This window comes from Mytilus californianus, unplaced genomic scaffold (genome assembly GCF_021869535.1).
Source record: "Mytilus californianus isolate M0D057914Y unplaced genomic scaffold, xbMytCali1.0.p SCAF_3, whole genome shotgun sequence".
Taxonomy (NCBI): domain Eukaryota; kingdom Metazoa; phylum Mollusca; class Bivalvia; order Mytilida; family Mytilidae; genus Mytilus; species Mytilus californianus.
The window spans coordinates 49,213,922-49,219,921 of NW_026262679.1; positions in this window are offsets into that span (position 1 = coordinate 49,213,922).

Consider the following 6,000-nt stretch of genomic DNA (forward strand, 5'->3'; position numbering starts at 1 on the left):
GATTATCCTTTTAGTACACCACAGTGCTTTCCGCGGGAAAGTATATGTAACCAGCTTCATTGTTGCTTTTAGGTATGGGAAGAAACTATTTAAAGCGACACTTTGAGCTGCAAATATAGTATATATAGATCTGAATTATTAAATAATTTTAAGCTATCACAATAACACAAATGATAATGATGAAATAATACTGTGAAGAAAATAAAAACTGAACAAAACAATACAATACAACATTAAGCAGAGGGGAAAAAGAAAAATATGTTTCTGTTAATTCATGCAAAGTATTAGTGTTCAATTCTTAGATTTACTAGAGATATGGGATAAATGCACATTGTTCATAATGCTGCTGTATGAAATCTGAAATCTATTTAGAAGTGATTTGACCAATATTAAAATGTAATTAGACAGTGACTTCTTTATTATTAGACGAAGAACTCTTAGCATGGTTTCAATTACTACGGGCAATCTCTTATACGGTTTTATCTTTTATTGGCGTTTTTGTCGTCTGTAATGTCACGAATAATGATTATTGTTGTATTTTTTTTCATGGTAATTTTTATCTGTTTAGTTTTGTTATTTCACTGTTCAAGAAAAAAAAGGGTTTTGATAAGATAAAACTTCATTGGGTCCCACTAATATATCCCCCTGAACTAGAAATAAAAGAAACCACATATAGAGCTTCCTCCGCCTCATTTCTAGAGATATACCTCGAAATGGACGACAGTGGTTGTCTCAGTACCATAATCTATAACAAACGAGATAATTTCATTTTTTAAATTATTTTTCCTCACCTTAGCAGCCTATATCGGTACAAACTTCACCCGCGTATGGAATATATATTTTTCCAACTCATACGATATTACAGAGGTTGTAACTTCTTCTTAGACTTTGTAAAACGTAACTGGTATCTAAACACAGAATGAGGGTTTTGTTCAAAGAACGTCTTATCCATTTTCTAAAAAAAGTTCATCGGAAAGCACCAACACCAAATAGATAAATATTCAGTGTCTACTACATAAAATAATACAAGATGGTCTTGAGTTATAGATTCTAGGCTAGTACTGAAGTTGTGTATCTTTTTAACTAATTCACAGTTTTCCCTTTATTTAGCTATGTGCTGTTATGTCTCTTTTTGGTCGTATGACTATTGACGTGACTCGGTATTTGTGCATCAAGCTATCATGTTTTTGGCTTTGGGCGTTCCTGGTGTAGGTTGGTCCGGAGGTACGATTTGGACACAATAGGTTTTTACAGTGTTATTTTCATTTTGTCTACCCGTGTTTGAATACATTTGTATTTTGCTTAATTTGTACTTTATCGGGAAAGTGAATACTATTACGGCATTATGTTTTAATATTGAATGCACTATCAACTACAGTAACTTTTTTGTTGGCGTCTTTGTCAAATTTACTATTTATTACCATAAAAGTTTTGTTGGCGTCTGTTTTTCATTTATTTGTATTTTTGTTTGATTTTTTTCTGTGATGTATGTTTTGTTATACAACAAGAAACACCTTAAACTATGCATTATCTGACTTATATACCGTCAAAAAATATTATGTTTGGCAAAGATTTCCATGAGTTGTACCTTATTTTACCGATTACATTGAAGTGGGATATTCTTTTCTTAAACTTTAAGGTAAAACAACGCCCTACGGCTCATTTTCAATGTAATTTAAACTCACTAATTAATCTAGATACATATATAAACGTTAGAAATCACTGTCCAGTTACAATTTAAATGGTATAGTAATTGCATGAAGCAAGAAGCAACTGAATCGTTAAAATGTACGAAAATGTAAGTCACGTTGTAAGTAATTTATCATATAATCTATATAAAAACGGGTGCTGTGTTTTTTCTCTTGTTTCATGAAATTTTTATCGCGGAAAAGCAGATTATTTTTTTCAAATTTTTAACGAACTTTTCAGAATAATTGTTTTCTCTCCTTTTGTTTGGCAATACATTTTTTTCTTCATGAATTGAGAATCAGGATGAAGTATTATAGCCCCTCCCCCTTTAAAGAACGTGGCTGTTCCCCTGTAGAAAATATGATTATTTGTCATTTAATAGAGTAAAGGGTATTTGTTTCAGCCTAAAACACGGGTTAAAGAATTTTTTTGCCCAAAGGTTTTTAAAAGTGTTAAAAGATATAAAACTGTAAAATAAAACCCAATTGGCAACAACACACGGATTAAATGTTTTAGTAATCTGTAGTTTGCATTTTAATCAGGGAAAATAATGAACTGATGAAGGTCCTTATTTTATGCCTTAAAGCACATTTCATTGATACTTGGTATCGTCCAGGTTGTTTCTTCAAAAGAATGACCTGTCGTTCTGAAAGGAAATAACTCCATGTAGGTATATAAAACTTAAAAAACAATACATAGGCACTTGTCTGAATGTGAAGTCCGTATGTTTCCCATATACTGTGATCTGATAATCACGTACCGTCACCTGGCCATCGTCTTCGTAGACTTATGACAAACGACAAAAAGCTAGAAATCACACCTGTTTATAAAATAATGTAGACTATGATAGCAGTACCATTTTTGAAGGAAGGGTGTTACCCTGAACGTCCTTCATAATTCGAATTAGAATTTCAGAACACCGCTTACCATTGATATGACAAAAGATTAACACGCTAAATATCTTGTTTATTCCTATGTTTTTATATAAGAATAAACAAAGACTATCATTAACTGTCTCAACTTTAAATTCAGTAAACATCACTGTGTATTCATACCAAATTACTGGTCGTTAGATTAAGAATATCCTCTGTTTAAGTGACAAAGTTTCGCAAACATAGCTAAACATCTTATAATTCCATCGTAGCACACCCAAACATAAACTATCAAACACAGGAGTAGGTAAGTTGCGTAATCAAATGTTGACTAATCGCCTACATAAGTTTTTCGTTTCATTCTTTTTAAGTTGGCGTTATTCTAAAAATCAATCAATGTGCAAATAAAGGTAAAATAAAAAACCTCACCGACACTCATACCCTACGCTGACAAAAAATAGAGGGGCCGTATCAAAATGTCAAATATTCTTAATAGATGTTAATTGAATTTCGTTTTAAACTTATCAGTAAAAAAAGGTTTAAAACAGTGTGAATGTGTTATAATGAAATTATATTTTTTTCTTCAAAATACTATATCTCATGGCTTTCCCCTCCCATATTATTATCTTAAAAATGTAGTCCATTTTATCTGTTTCTGTTTGCCGGATGATAATGAAACGTTTTATGACAACTGTTGTCTAGCAGCTATAGCTTCTGCGTATTTACTAAACGGGTAAACAAGAATTCACAACGTTCAAAAATATAACGAAAATTGAAATGCCCTAATAAGCATGTATATGAATGTCAAGATAAATACTTAATAGTTTTCCCTATTTTACTATTTTATTCTTTGTTAAAGTCAATGTAAGAATCTGGCAAAAACATGAAAAATATGTTCAAACTGTTGAATACTAGTATACGTGTATATCCATCAGTTTTTATCTAATCCTTTCACAAAACAAAAGTTGGTGTTTAGAGATTTATTTGGTTGTGCTAGGCAATTACCTAATTTGGTCTAATATATTTTATTTTAAGATGACCGAAGCAAAACTGTAACTTTTCCCCCTTGCAACCTTGTTGGTGTGCAAGATGTGTACAATTGACATAAAATTAACAAAAGTCATAATGTTTATTATACATTCAAAATGTTTGACTTCACCATATATAAAATTGCACAGTTAACTGCTGCTGTGGTTTCTAAAAAAGCAAAATGAGGATGTTAAATTTGATGTATGCTTTTTTGTGCTTCTTTGTTACATTTGTTTGTTTTTAAAGTGATAAGGATTATGACACAATGTTGTACCCCTATTTTTGACATTTTTACCTATTGTGACTGTTTGTTTTGTTCACTCATCGTTGTCAATATAATGGAATTCGATGCGACTGTCATACAAGTGAGAGGTTAAGCTATCTATAAAACCAGGTTAAATCCACCATTTTCTACATAAGACAATGCCTGTACCAAGTCAGGAATATGACAATTGTTATCCATTCGTTTGATGTGTTTGAACTTTTGATTTTGCCATTTGATTAGGGGCTTTTCTTTTTGAATTTTTCTCGGAGTTCAGTATTTTTGTGATTTTACTTTGTGATACATATTTTTTAATATAAAATAAGACTCCATAAACTTGGTGCTTCTGAAGTTCCTATGTAGGATGTTAAATACAGCCAATCATGCTTTTAAATACAACAATCCATGATTCAAAATGTTTTCAATAGTTATTGGATGTTTGTAAAATCGATCTCAATCCGAATATTCTGCCTGCATAGGCGAGTATGATCTAAAAAAGCACATTAATGACTGAACTAGCTTAAAGACAACACTTTTTGATATTACTTATGAGTTAAAGATTTTTGGTATGTTACTTTCATAAAAATATCATGTATACAAGAATAAATAAAGAAGATTTATTTTCGGATAAAGAATCAAAAGTTAAATTTTCATGTTTAACATGCATTTCTACATAATTAAATGCACCATGTCTAAAAACGGTTATATGTTTTATCACGGTTAATAAGTATCTGATATAAGTATCTAATATAAGGTTTAAAGAACATTGCAATAATAGAATATCAAATAGTTTGTTGTTGTTGAGGACAAGTTTACAGTCACATTAAATAAGAGTAAGTTCAATTCAATCAATGTTAACAAAATTGGAGGGAATCGCTTAAAAAAAGGAGCGAAACAGTATGCGTAGATATGCTAAGCGGCTCATGCTTTGTATTTATCAATGCCATTCGAGTCGAGACGGAGTCAACATTTCACGATAGGGAACTGGGCACAATCAGTGAATGTACACACCAATCGATTATTCTGATACATTTAGGTCTGTTACTAAGACGGCGAAACGTACATCTCATCAGTTGAAACACAGACCCATTGTCTTGCGCCGGTCAACCAATTCGTGATCATGACTTTAAAACGTTTGCGATTTATATTTAGTAATTTTTCAATAGTTATTGGATGTTTGTAAAATCATCGATCTCAATCCTAAATTTCTGCCTACATAGGCGAGTATGATCTAGAAAAATCACATTAATGACTGAACTAGCTTTGAGACAACACCTAGTTGATATTACTTATGAGTTAAAGATTTTTGGTATGTTACTTCAATAAAAATCATGTTTACAAGAGTAAATGAAGAAGATTTATTTTCGGAAAAAACATCAAAGTTAAATTTCCATGTTTAACATGCATTTCTACATAATTAAATGCACCATGTCTCAACACGTTTATATGTTTTATCACGATTAATAAGTATCTAATAGAAAGTTTAAGGAACATTGCAATAATAAAATATCAAATAGTTTGTTGTTGTTGAAGACAAGTTTACAGTCACATTGAATGAAAGTAATTTTCCCAAGTTCAATTCAATCAATGTTAACAACATGGGAGGGAATCGCTTAGACCTTTTATTACAAAAAGCAGTGAAACCGTATGCGTAGATATGCTAAGCGACTTTATTTTGCCTTTTTAACTTTTTTTGATTCGAGCGTTACTGATGAGTCTTTTGTAGACGAAACGCGCGTCTGGCGCAAATACAAAATTTCAACCCTGGTATCTATGATGAGTTTATTTGCATTTGTCAACGTCATTCAAATCCAGACGGAGTCAACATTTCACTATAGGGAGCTTGGCACAATCAATAAATTTAAACATCAATCGATTATTCTGATACCTTTAGATCTATTACTAAGACGGCGAAACGTACCTCTCATCAGTTAAAACACAGACCCATTGTATCGCGCCGGTCAACCAATTCGTGATCATGACCATACAACTTTTGCGGTTTCTATTTAGTAATTTTCCTCATAACTCTGAGTAGCAGTTTTGCGTTAGGACAACAACCGTACCAATGACGTCGGTATTATATAAACATTTACGTGTAACATATCAACTGATATATATATAAACGCCACACGATGCCTAAAAAATATT